Here is a 14611-nt window from a genome sequence, read left to right as displayed (position 1 = left end):
CCATACCATGTAGGTGAAAGAAAAAACATACACTTCCTTTTTCTGGTATTTATCCCCCATGAAAAGCAGCTTTCTTGCATCTAATAGGCTTGGTATTATGTCACTAGAACTGATAAAGTAGTCCCATCATGTCAACAGGCCAGCTTGAATTTTCCTTAGTGCTTGCACAAGGAAATAAAAGCAAATTCTGGAAAGGATTTGAGATGTTTAATTAGATCTCAGGATTTTGCCCAGATATTGGCATAAGATCACATTTCTTGATCCATACAACTCGCTGCTTAATCTCATAATTTCAGCTCTTAGAATTTGCAAAATGTGCTGAAAATCACGCCATAAAGTTTAATGTTTTCTTGAAAGAATTTTACATTTTTTGTTGAGAGACAAAGTCATGACTGTTAATTCATCAAGACTTTATGCACATAGAGCAGGTAGTATTCCTAACACAAGATAAAATATTTTAACATCCATTTTTCTAGGGAAAAAAACCCAGCCTTTCAGCATCTCCCCCTTAATTTCTACTACTCAGAGAAAGGGGGAAGGGTGACACAATAATCCTATTGAGAATAATTCTTCCCTCTTGTGTTCTTGCAAAGAAAATATTCTGGTTCATATTTAGCAAAGCAATTACATATTGGGAATAGAAAGATTGGCAGTTATGCTTAGTCTTCAAAGATAAAGGAACTGAACTCAAACTTCTGGTATCTAAGTGGACGTATCCATAAATACTGGTTAAATGTCTACAGCCACTAAAGAAAACCAGATGCAGCTTATTGCTAATTGCCATTACGTGTTCAATTATCTGTTAGTCCTCTCTATAAGGGAGTGGAACAAATGCTAAATCCCATTATCTTTGGTTTTTCAGATCATAAGGAAAGTCCTGTTCTGTGAAACAGCCTCCCACCCATTGTGTGCAACTTGTTGGCAACATTGTTAGAACAGTCAGAGTAAAAAGGGCTGGGGGACAATTAAGCAAACACCATATTTTAAAAGGGAAATTATATGACAGACATTAGGAATAAACATGGCATCCATCAGCCAAGAAAATCAGAATAAGATTATACTTATGAAACCAGTTAGGAATTTTCCATCCTGGGCAGCAAAGAAACCCAAACAAGAAACAACAAGCCCCAAGACAAATTGGTGACAATAACTAGATTTAAGAAATATGGATGGCAGCCTCTGTACTTGTATCTTGAAGCAAAACAAGTTATTTTTCGGCCACAAGGGAGAATTTTTACATAGGTGGCACTGTTTTTAGTTGTCAAAAACAATGGCTGGAGTTACCAGTGCCAGGGCTGGAGGGTTTTGTAAGGTTAGAGGGGAGGAAAAAAGAAGCCACACAATTACACAAACATTGGAATAACAATGTAAAAATAATTATTACACGCCCCTCTGTTTTCTTCTGAAATCTAAACACAGCCAACTAGGATTACCCATGAAAAGATGAAGGGCATTTTTTGCTCACCTGTTTACAGGCAGTTGTCAAAGAAGCTCCTAGTACAAGCAAAAGTCAAGAGAGAGAGACTCTTGTCCCCAGTCTAGATCATGAGTGACGAGACAGCAAAAACAAACTTATAATTACCAGAATATGTTGTTAACACCTATAAAAAGTGATCTGCCCTGAGAGTTTTCTAGCCTGGCATTTGACAAATGAGTGCAGCAAGAAAAGGGAAGAAGGCAACTAAACAGGAGGTGTGTCTGTGGGTGTGTGAGTGTGCGCGCGCAATTACAAATAAATATGATTCGGCCATTGCTTTTCAGTGTGCCTGTTTCCTATCTTTTTCTAAAAATGCAAAAAAGAAGGGAAGGGAGAACACTGGGTACCAAAGTTTTAAAGATTGAGGTGAAGGAAATGCAGGAGCCATGGATGCCCGCCTCTGTCCCCTGCAGAAAGATCTAAGGCCGTGATGGCGAACCAAAGGCACGTGTGCCCAACGTGGCACGCGAAGCCATGTCACCTGGCACACATGGCCTTGCCTGTTTGTCTTCTGGGTTTCTGGAGTGCATGCCTGTGCGATGATCAGCTGTACATGTGTGTGGCAGTGCCGAAAACTGGCATGCGCATGCCTGCCGGCCAGCTGATCATCAGGTGCACATGCGCGCTAGAACCCGGAAGTTCAGCTTTTCCGGAGCGCGGTCCCAGCGAACGTGCACGCACATGTGTGATGTTTCCGCATGACCGCCATCACTGGTCTAAGGCAATGATGGCAAAACTTTTGAGCTCGATGTGTTAAAAAATCCAGAAACTACCTCAATTGTCTCTACTGGCAAAAGAGAAACCATTCTCTTATCTCCTCACATCTAGGCCATAGTGAGCAGAAGTGATCATTTGCAGCATCTGACTGGGACTAAGCATAAATCCAGCCCTGCACTTTGATCCTAGTGCCACCATGTGAGCCTTGGGGAATGACATAATTTTCTCTCAGGCCAGAGCTCCCAAGATCACACCCTTTGGGAGGCCTTTTCTTTCTGTTTCATAGGTCCCCATAGCCTAGCCAAGGCTGTTGTAGGTCCCACAAGATATACAGACTAACAGAGTTGGAAAGGACCTTGTAGGTCATCTAGTCCAACCCCCTCATCAAAGGAGACCAAGCAGAAAGATCTTTCCAGCTTTGGAGAACGCTCTCTATGACCTTCGTGGCCTCCAAAAGCCACGCAACAGCAAGCCCAATTCTCTCACAATTTTTAGAAGCTCAGTCAAAAAGAACGAGACAAGCTTTTGAGAATAGTTGTTGGGTGTTGGTTAAAATGCTGGCACATCATCCAAAATGCCGTGGTGCGTCTCCTTTGACACATGTCATAGGTTCACCATCACTGATCTGGGAAATAATGGTGTATGAGAAATAATGTTTCTGAGGGAAATAATATGTTTTGAAGAGGGATCTGAGGGAAGAAAAGGTCTGCTATGAATTATGAAGCACAACTGCCAGGTATGAGAGATACAGGTATTCCTTGACATACGGCCATAATAAAACTTGCACATGTGGCAAATCAGGTTGGTCACGTGACTGACTAGATTTTACTACCCTTTTTGCAATAGTCATTAAGTGTGGTAGTCATAAAATGAATGTGATCATTAACGTGACAGTCGTTAACACACCCATTGCTATGGCATGGTTTTGCCAACAATTTGATGTCCAGGGTATGGGAAAAGACATTGTAAAATGTGGTGTCATAACCATGGGATACTACAAAGGGCCATGAATGTGGCCATGTTGCCAAGTGCTTAAAATATGGACATGTGATTGGGGGGCAGGGGTGACTGTCAAAACTTTAGAATCAGGTTGTAAGTTTGACCTTTTCAGGCGGCAGCACTTTCCAATTATGAAATTGGTGGTAAGTTGGGGACTTGTACTTTCAAACACAATGAAGAGGAAAGCATAGAAGCCTGGGGTGAAATCTACTTACCTTCGCTACCGGTTCACAAATCACCTCCGTGCATGCGCAGGGACTTCCGCACAGGCGCAAAGCGTCAAAATCGGACGTGATGACATCCAGGTGGGTAGGTGCAGCCTGCTACCAAGCATACCTGCGAAGGTAGATAGAACAGTGGGAGGGAGGGAGAATCCGCTGCGGTACACAATTTAGAATAGCTAGAAAAGCAGTAATATAAATTGCGAGTCACAACTGATAGTCAGGTTCGCCTGAACCTGTAGCATTTTTTTTTACTACTGTTCAGGTGAACCGGTAGCTTTTTTTACTACCAGTTTGGGGGAAACAGGTCTGAACCAGTAGCATTTCACCCCAATAGAGGCATTCGGGAGCAGAAACTAGTGAAGAGGCAGGCCAAGGGGTGTTGAATAGGAGAGAAGACACACATGTGTTTGTCATTCCTTCTCTCTCTTCTTCCAGTAACCAGAAGATCTCTCTTCTTTCTGTAATATCTATACCATATCTTTGCCCCAAGTGGCCAAGGGGAAACAGAACAACGAAAGGGCCACTTTATGACAGGATGAAGCTCAGTGGTACCAGCTCTGCTTGCCCTCATACACACTTCCTTCCATGCACAGTGAGAGAGAGACTTCCTTTTCCCAGGTGGAAATAAATTCCTTTATCTTCAAGCAATCTCAGAAACATGGAAAGACACATCAAAGAGCCCTGGTGGTGCAGTTGTTAGAATGCAGTGTTGCATGCTAACTCTGCCCATAGCCAGGAGTTTCATCCGAAACTCCTGGCTATGGGCCGAGGTGGCGCAGTGGTTAAATGCAGCACTGCAGGCTACTGCTAGATCAGCAGTTCAGCGGTTCAAATCTCACCGGCTCAGGGTTGACTCAGCCTTCCATCCTTCCGAGGTGGGTAAAATGAGGACTCAGATTGTTGGGGGCAATATGCTGACTCTCTGTAAACCGCTTAGAGAGGGCTGAAAGCCCTATGAAGCGGTATATAAGTCTACTGCTATTGCTATCCTGAAGGGGCTCAAGGTAGATTCAGACTTCCTTCTGAAATGGGTAAAATGAGGACCCAGATTGTTGGGGCTGACTCTGTAAACTTCTTAGAGAGGCCTGTAAAGCACTAGGGAGTGGTATATAAGTATATATGCTATGACTATTGCTATTCTTACCTCTTTCCAGAGTCCTTGTGTTGGACCTAGCCTCCTTCCAATGCTCATACAAAACTCAGGAATTGTAAACCGAGAGAAGCAAGGAACTTGTTTGTAATTTCATGAATGCTCTTGCAGTCTTCCACTATGGCTGTATCACTCTTGCTTTCCCACCCTCCCTGAAAGCTCTGCCATTATTGCCATTGATCCAGATGTGGGAGGCACATGAATTAACAACCGGTTCATCCGGCATTGAAAATGCAAGTGCGTGTCCCCATTTGCGCCCGGCCTTCCATACATGCGCTTTGCTCACACGTGTGCCTTCGCACATGTATGCAGCATCAAAAACAAGGCTAAATAGGACAGCATAGCACTGGACCCACCTGCAGGTTGCAACTACCAGTTCACCCGAATCGGTCGAACCGGCAGCAGCCAACCACTGAATTGATCTTTCATTTTCCTTCCCCCCCCCCGAAAATACCCCATTTAAGTTTTAAAAATGGCTATAGAATTAAGGAAACATCTAGTTGCATTCTGGAAATCAAGATAATTCTGGAAGATGTGCCTTTGGTTTCCAAAATATCAGATGTCTCTTTATTTTAGATTATTGTGAGTATTTTAAATAAATAAATAAGTCTACATGGGCAAGCAGAAAATATGTGTGCATGTCGTTACACAGGTGCATTTTCTTACTATCCTCTCCTCCACATTTCAACCTTCTTCAGCTTGTGTAGAGAGTAAGGAAAATGAAATGCGCAGCCTCTGTTGCCTTTGCAAAAGGGCTTTAAGTCTTGTTTAAAGACAGATCAAGATATCAAGCAGAGGATGCCTTCCTAATTCAATATAATATAAGAAGTGGGAATAGGTGCAATGGAGTATTTATTGCTCTCTGAGCCTGGTTGTTTGCTCGCAGATGTTTCATTACCTGACTAGGTAATATGATCAGTGCACTGCTCAGGGCATTGATAGTGTTAACCAATAAAAGAAAACATCATTGATTCATTACCTAGCCAGATAATGAAATATCTTCAAGCGAACACTCAAGCTCAGAAAGCACCCAGTTCAACCCTCCACCAAGTTCAATAAATCTACACCACAATATTTGCACTACGGTATATAATTTTTGACTCTGGTTGTTTAGAAACTGTGACTCCCATTCAACTCCACAGCTTAACATTCAGTTAACAGTACAGTATTCTCTTCCATTAGAGACATAGTATAATCAAACTTGCAAACAGCCAGTTTCAAAAAAGAGGAGTGTCAGCCTTTCTATCTAGTTTCCTGGCCTGGTGTCTCCCTGTTACTCTTAACAGATCAGGCTATGAAAAATATATCAAACTACAGGAAGGCATTTTTCGGCCTGAGAGTCCATGTTCAGATCAGAGGTGGTATTCAGCAGGTTCAGACCAGTTCTGGAGAACCGGTAGCATAAATTTTGAGTAGTTTGGAGAACCGATAAATACCACCTGTGACTGGCCCCCCGCACAATCTATTCTCTGCCTCCCGAGTCCCAGCTGATCGGGAGGAAATGGGGAATTTTGCGATAACCTTCCCCTGGAGTGGGCAGGGAATGGAGATTTTACAATATTCTTCCCCTGCCACGCCCACCAAGCCACGTCACACCACATCACACCCACGAAGCCACGTCACGCCACATCACGCCCACCAAGCCGTGCCCACAGAACTGGTAGTAAAAAAAATCTGATTCCCACCACTGGTTCAGATGCATTATGACCCACAGGCTTATAAGAACAAGTAGAAAAGCACAGAAATTTATTTGGAAAACCCTCATAGAAAGGCTGCTGTTGATGGTATTTTGGGTGTAAGAGTGAGGCCAAAATCTCCCCCTCAAACCTTGGAAATCAAAATTGCATGAAAGTGGAAAGTTGTAGCCAGAAAAGACAATGTCCCCTTTAAGCCAAGATTCACGGAACCCTCCATGGTGGTTTCTTGGAACAATATGCAAAATATTTCACCAATGCTTCTGGAGGTTATGGAGATTTCTAGCTCTGAGATGTCATGGTACCTCCCATCCAAGTAATAATCGGACCCATTTTTTTTTTAATTCAACCGAGTGACTGATAATGGGCTGTTTGTCAAGAATGGTTTTTTTTTAAATTATTATTACTGCAAGCTCTACAATGGTAAGATGAGATATTGCAGGGAAATCCCCCCTTTAAGTCCCAAATGCAGTCATGGATACAGTCTGCCTCCTACTGATCATAAAGGATATATTATCTGTGTCAGGAATAATATCTGTGTCTGGAAGGAGAGTTGCAGCAAGCAAGTCGCAGTATTCCAAATTAAGTCGTCCTTCCAAACGACCAACTTTTATGTCTGCCAAAGCCTTCAAAACACACCTTTCTGTCTTTTGGTGGTATACAACTCCTCCCCTCAGAATAGAGTTCAAGACTCCCAGACAAGCGGACTAAAAATTAGACACCGTAGTAAAGAAGGCTAAAAAGAGGCTTCAGATTTATTGCCAAGAAGCCAGGATAAGAATCCATGTGGCTGAATATTTGGAAATGGTTTAATGGTTAAACTACAATAAACATTATTTCAATTATTTCAATGCAATTTCTCATTGCATGCAATATGTTTTTATCCTAGAAGCCAAGGCCTGTTACAATTTGTTGCCTGACTATCATGGGTCTATTTAAAAAAAACTTACACTGAAATAGTAAAAGGTCCAAACAATGTTATCAGTCCTGATTCATTGATAAAAACCACAGAAGGAAAATATTCCTACTGTTGCTGCTCCTCCATGTTAATCTCTAAAAGCAGCATATAAAAATAGAAAATTTTTAAATAGAAAATGACATGCAAATTTGTGAAGCGTTCCATATTTTTACTAGGTATAAGTATTGACTTTACAGTGGTAGAGACTAACTTGATTCTGCACCTAATAACGGCAGCAAGACCGTTGGTGGCGCAATACTGGAAGAAGGAAGACTTGCCTACAATCCAAAAATGGACATTGAAAGTTACAAACTTAGCCGAGATGGCTAAAATATCAGCATATCTTAAAGATCACACAAATGAGAGATATAAACGAGACTGGAAAAAATTGATTGACTATATACAAAATAAATACAGGACCAAGAAATTCCAGTTAGCCTATGCTTAAGATCAGAAATGATTTAAATTGTTTAAAGTTAGCTCAGCAAGAAGAAGCTAAGATCAATGTAGAGATGTCATTAATTTCTTTATTTCTTTTTTCTCAATAAATTTTAGACTGTGTTTGTTAAAAATCCATACCATGAACGGGTTCTGGGAAGTCGGGGGGGGGATGGAGGAGGGGGGTTGGGGGGGAGAGTGGAGGGAGGGAGGAGTATACATTGGGCTAGATAAGAATTTGGTGGTAAACTAGAACTATTTTGACGCACACAAAAAATGTACTCCGATGTCTCACTGATTGAGGAATGATAAAATGTTTGTTTTAAAAGAAAATAAAACTTTTGAAACATGAAAAAAATAGAAAATTTAAAAAGGAAGCAAAGGTGATTATACCCTGTTAAAAATTAGTTTTAAAAGGCCTTGAAAAATAATTGAAATATTAAACATTAAAGCTACACAGATTAAGATTTTTAAAACTATACTGAGACCAGGATCTACATTCTCATTCCTTCCTGGTACCGTGTTTCTTTTGATTCCTGAAATAAGCGCTTGGTCTTATTTTTGGGGAGGTCTTATTATTTTTGAGGTGTATGAGGTGGTGAGTGTAGTCACCTCATGGCTGCTGCTGTGTTGCAATATTTTCAGGGGAGGGATTATTTTAGCACATACGCTCAAAAGCCCAATTATTATCCGGGGAGGTCTTATTTTGGGGAAAACGGTAGTTAATATTTCCCATTGACTCATTGTATCGATCACTTTCTTCTAAAATACAACAAATGATCTTTTCTAGAACTCAAGGCTTTATCTCAGTTGTAGTCTAAAGGGGATGCTATTTCCAAATGATGCTATCATCTTTCTGCATACGTTTTCAACTTCATTCAACCCTGGTGGCCTCCCATCCCAATTCTGATCCTAGTTAACTTTTTATAAAAGTTGAGAGCAGCTAGATAGATCTTGTTGTTCTAAATAACAAGCAAATGCCTTCCTTGCATTCTATTGTGATTCAGGAAGCTGGGTATCTTTTAAAACTTAAAAAAAAGTTTTATAAAGATTTAGAAGACCATGAATTCTACTTCCACCTTAAGACATCTGGGTGACTCTGAGCCAATCATTCTTTCGCAATCCTAAGAAGACAACAAAGGAAAACCACTTCTAAAAATCTTGCCGAGAAAACTGCTTCAATCGAGACTGATTTGAAAGCACAAAAAGAATAATAACACTAGTGGGAGCTTAAAATAGAGACAGTCATAGAAAATGAAGAACTTTAAGGGCTCTGAATTTTATAATTCAAACAGACACCTCAAACTTAACAATTGTTGATAAAAAAGACAATAAAAAGTGGATAGTGTATGTGGTATTACTTAAAGACGGAAGAATAAAAGAGAAAACTGGAGAAGATAACTAAATACAAAAACCTGAAATAAAAATAGAAGACTGTGGCAAAACAAAGTAAAGCTAGTACCAATAGCAATAGATGCCTTGGGTTCAATCCCAAAACAAATGGAGAACCAGGGCATTGACAAAATCACCATCAGTTAATTGGAAGACTCAGCTTTCCTTGGAACAGTTTCCATCCTGTTGGTAAAGATGGTATCTTTAATACCATCAAACATCAACATCTGCTTATCCTGGGTCCTTTAGAAAGACTTGATAGATAGATAAAAATGCCGAATCTATTTTGAATATCTGGCCAACTGCACAAGGAGTCATAATAACTTGAATTAGGTTATCATTTTATAGAGTTTTCTTTACCTAAACAGAGAAACAGAATACCCAGGGGTGAAACAAACAAAAAACAGTCAGTGTGGGAATGACTTTCAACTTCCCGACGGCTTCCCCTTTAACTTCACTTATGGGAAACTGCACATTGGAAACATTGGATATGTCATGTTGCCACAGCTAACCACAGAAATGCCATAGCAGCCACAATGTAGCAAATGTAACTGAGATTGAAGATCCATCAGGCTGGGAAATTCTACTAGAGTCTACTAGAGGTGGGTTGCTCCTGGTTTGGCCAAACCAGTAGTGGAATTCAGACCTGGGTTGCAATCCTGACAATGATCCAGGCCTGACATGCCCCCGAACCGGTTCCCTCGCCATGCTGTGCTGCCACCATTTTGGTTTTTAGTGACTGCATGTGTGCAGTACACTGTAAATTGTTCTGTGCACGCACGAAGAACAATTTACATTGAACAGTGGGTTGTGAACTGGTAGTAAAACCGGTAGTAACCCACCCCTGGAGTCTACCCATTGGAAAACTGCTAAGGTTGAGAAACACTCAAAAAGGGAATCCTCTTCAAAGCCTGTCCCACAGGTAGTCAGCCCTACCATAATCAGACAAAATGTTTCTTACGCAAAGCAATCTTTATTTTCTTTCCTGTGCAACTGTGAACTTTCATATTTGCCCAGATCAAACACAGTCATGTTTTTGGAAGAATTCATCCTAAACAGGTGTGGCTCTTCAACACAGATAATTTGATTTAAGTCCTATGTGGATAAACTCTGCCTAAAGAAGATTAAAGTGAATATAAACACTGCAACCTGGTGCCAGGTTTCGCTCACTGACCAGATAAGATCGATTGTAGCAAGAAGGTTGTTCACAGTGAGTTTTAAAAAACACATGGCTCTGTCACAGATAAGACAAGCGAACAAACAACTGGGTTGACATTTCAGCGGTAACTTTTTAAAACCAGAAATAAAATAGTTGTTATTGGTAACAACACACGGTAGGTAGAAGAGAGATAATGCAAGTCATTTTGGTTTGGCTTTCATTTCATTCTTTTTAATTCCACAAACCCCAGTTCAAATTCACTCTGCAGCATGTTCAGCCAAAGGCAAATAAACCACATGTTAGCTTAGCACACGGTAAAGGCCCGGCCTACAGCTTCTATATATGATGGCTTTATTGGATTTTTCCTCTTTAATTATACTCCAACACAGCAGAACTGGATTTGGGTTCATTTAATGTAGCCGTTTTATTATTAAATTTAGTTTATTACAATCGCAGTCCATAACATGAATTAGCATATCCAATAAAAGATTTTTAAAAGTTAAAAGAGTAGAGGACATAAGTCGTTAAAATGGTGGAAGTTTAACTGGATTACTTCCACAACCAAGTGTAGCATAAAAATAAATGCAATTTTAATTAATTAAGTAAAGTTAGTCTATTAGTCTAATCTTACAGGAACAAATCCTAGCTGCCTGATAACTAATATTTGTTAGCTAACAACAGATTTGCATAAGGGAGACCAGTTCCCCAGGACTATTTGTAAATAGAGCAGTAGTAATTTCACCCCACATATCCTGGTATGACTGATAACACTTTAGTTATTAGATTTTTATTGTTTTTTCCATCTATAACAACTTACAATTATCATATTAACATTGTTGTGTCTTCATACATGTATATATCGATCTTATATCACTTCTATATTTATATACATTCATTTACAGTTCTATACATTTCTCTATTGCTTCTTGGCTATATTAACTTCATTTCTGTTATATGATCACTTATACCAATTATCCTTTAACCATTTATACCAATGTAAGCCTTTAAAATAATTCCTTGATTAATCCAGGTTAATTAGAAAAGAAAACCCACAGTTACCATATAATGCAACTCCCTGTTTTTATGCACAAATGCATACTTATGCTATTTCCTTTGGGACTAAGTTGCGTTAGGCAGAAAAGGAATAAGAAATGAAACAAAGATAAAGCTAATCACAGATTTAAGAAATATGTTTAATAACAAAAACAGCAATAAGGTTAAAAACTGAATGAAAATAGAGGTTGGATGCAAAAATGTGTGACTGCTATGAAAGAAACGTGTTAGCATCTTTGATCATGCAGAGAAATGCAGAGCAAATAGGAAAGTTTATTCACAACTGTATTATTTGCTATATCTCTCCATACCATATTTGCCTTCACTGCTTTCCCCCCCACTCCTCCTTTTAAGGGTCTCATCAACTCCATCCAGACAAGAATAACTCATTCCTTCATATGCCTGTTTTGCAATTCAAATATTTCTACATATATATTGATTATATTTGCTGCACAATGTTGATTTTTTCCCCCTGTGTTCAGCCAACTGCTTGACTTCTTGTATCTGAACCGTAAAATGGTGCTAAGTATTTACTATAATTAGTAAGCCATATTGAAATCATAGCCAATAGCCTTTATTTGTTTTTTAATCCATAGTTAATAACTGTTCTTGGTTCAATCCATAGTTAACCCAATAGTAAGGTGACCAGATTTTCAGATTGGTAAAGAGGGACACCTTTGACCGGGTGGGTGGGTGGGTGGGGGGTCTTGATAAAAATTTTATACAGAGCAACAAAAATTTTCATACAACGCAAAAATAGTATTGTAATATTTTTTTTTATTTCAACATAACTACAATTTACAAATATAAATTGTAACTGTGGCCAAACATCAAAATTTTGATCACGTGACCATGAGGATGCTGCAATGGTAGCTAAGTGTGAAAATGGTCACTAAGTGTGAAAATGGTCGCTAAGTGTGAAAATGGTCGCTAAGTGTGAAAAATGGTCATCAGTCACTTTTTTCAATGCCATTGTAACTTTGGTTACTAGGCCCATTATACCACCTTTCTTGCCACAGTTCTTAAGTGAATAACTGCAGCTGACAAGTTAGTAGCATAAGTGAATCTGGTTTCCCCATTTGACTTTGTCAAAAGGTCACAAAAGGCAATTACATGACCCCAGGACACTGAAACCATCATAAATACAAATCTGGTGTATAGACATGAGTCCTTTAAACTTTTTTTAACCATTGCTTTTATTTTTAACAATATAAACAAAATTTAACAATATAAATAAAATAAATATAAATAACAATATAACAATATAAATAAATTAACAAATTGAAGAAACTAAGAACAACAATAACAATAATAACAATAACAACAACATTCGATGGGAAATAGCTATGCAGGGCTTTGTAGGTCGGGAGATTCTGTCCTCCAGCTGCATAACCTCCATTACTGAAGGCGTCCTGTAGGCAGAGAATAACAGAATTAGAAGGGAACTAGAAGGCAATTCCTCCTCCTCCTCACTAGCAAGCTGGCAGCTGCCTGCTTTCCCCACCTGAAGCCTCAGGGCTGCCATGTCGCAGCTGTTGTTTCGGCCAAATCACTCTTGACAGGCTGCTTGGGACCATTGACCAACTCACCTCCCGAGGTGCCTGGGGCTGGTTCCTCCTCCTCCAAGCTGACCTCTGGAGGGGAATCTGAGGAAGCATCTGGGGGAGAAATCAAAGACTATTATTAGAACCATGTTGCTATTTGTAGAGCTACTTGTACTTGCCCTCCGCTCTTCCCAGGTAGCATATTGGACACCTTCCTATCTGTGGGGCTCATACCTCTTCTTATTTAAGAAGGCGGTCCAGGGAGTCCAGGATGTCCTCTTCCAGGCTGCTGAGATCCTCCAGAGTGTCTTCTTCCTCTGGAGAATCCTGTGAACAACAACGATTCCTCTTAAGCAATCAGAGAAACGAAACTCAGAATTCCTTAAAAAAGGGACTATTGAATGGGGATCACATTTCCCATTTAGAACACCGGTCCCTGATGCTTTGCAGCAAAGGAACCAGTCATACCAGAGCTTGGGTGCATATACTGTAGTTAGACTAAGTACCTTGTCCCAAGGGCCGGGTATCCCCTTGCTCCAGCACAGTTCCCTCAGGTTAAGAGAACTGACTAGAGGACTCTATCCCTGCCCAACTGAAAACACGTTGTCTTTCTTACCCATGGACTGGAAGAGGAGCTGGCCTCTGCATCCTGGTCCCAGCTATCCTCAGATTCCTCCTCCAGGAGGTCAGCAAGGGAGTCCACCTCACAGAGGCTGCTGGTCCTGGAGCCCAACAGGACGGTCAGCGAATCCTGCAAATAACAATATGGAGGCTAAATCCTAAGCTTTCTGCATCCTAATAATATTGCTAGAAGATGTTTTATGTTTATGTTTATTATTATTTATAGGCCGCCCTTTTCCCTGGGGGACTCAGGGTGACTTACAATTTATGGGAGGGGGATACAAGACAAGACATGAGACAGTACATAAGTAAAAATAAAAACACAACATTCATTCATCATTCAGGTGGGGACGGATTAGAATCTTCATCCCCAGGCCTGACGGGATAGCCAGGCCTTGAGGGCTGTGCGGAAGGTCTGGACGGTGGTGAGGGTACGAATCTCCACGGGGAGATCGTTCCAAAGGGTCGGAGCTACTACTGAAAAGGCTCTCCTCCGCGTAGTTGCCAGTCGACACTGACTGGCAGATGGAACTCGGAGGAGGCCTAATCTGTGTGATCTAATAGGTCGTAGGGAGGTAATTGGCAGGAGGCGGTCTCTCAAGTACTCAGATCCACTACCATGGAGGGCTTTATGGGTGGTAAGTAGCACCTTGAAGATAGGGTGCATTCAGGCCCTAGGGGCCAACAGCAAGAGAGCCTTTGCAAGTTTTAAGCTTAGAAATTTCTCTCACTCCCATCAGGAGTCGTGGCATAACCCTAACCCTAACCATCGGCCCCATTGCCAAAACTTTCTTACCTCTGGAGAAGAGGTGTCCTGCCCAGGAGAGAGCTCCTCCTCCACTGGTTGGTCCTGTGGTTCCTGGATCAAAATATCAAGATTTTGTCTGTTAGCATATTAAGAAATCCACAGAGGCAGGGCTTCTTCCTTTTACATGGGGAGGAATTGTCCAGTTCTTACCAACTCAGCGGAGGTCTCCAAAACGGTGGACAGCCACGGCCTGCGGTGCTCCTGCCTTTCCTCTCTGGGGGGAGAAAACAAAAGGGCCAAAGATCAAAAGAAGCCCTGGGACCTTTTGTAAGAGTGGTCATGTGGAAGCTCTAGGAACCCTTCCAGCTGGCCTGCCAAAGGACTTGGCCTTCCAGTGGGATTCCCCTGAGATGCCTCCCCTCTGCAAGTGTTTCACC

The 14611-nt window shown here is 40.9% G+C and overlaps 1 long non-coding RNA gene across 1 annotated transcript; it reads right to left on the bottom strand.

Moving 5' to 3' along the window:
* Positions 1-12849: 12849 nt before the first annotated feature.
* Positions 12850-14269, bottom strand: LOC148045781 (uncharacterized). The gene is made up of 4 exons (XR_015696230.1): positions 14223-14269; positions 13422-13556; positions 13040-13132; positions 12850-12919 (listed from the first exon to the last, which is right to left on the bottom strand). It is a non-coding gene; the product is annotated as an uncharacterized LOC148045781 (long non-coding RNA).
* Positions 14270-14611: the final 342 nt, after the last annotated feature.

The sequence above is a fragment of the Thamnophis sirtalis genome, unplaced genomic scaffold (genome assembly GCF_051295495.1).
Source record: "Thamnophis sirtalis isolate CommonGarterSnake01/CBP01778 unplaced genomic scaffold, rThaSir2_p1.2 scaffold_4, whole genome shotgun sequence".
In the NCBI taxonomy this organism is placed as follows: Eukaryota; Metazoa; Chordata; class Lepidosauria; order Squamata; family Natricidae; genus Thamnophis; species Thamnophis sirtalis.
Note: the sequence above shows the minus strand (reverse complement) of the source record. Positions and strands in the feature narration are given on the sequence as shown.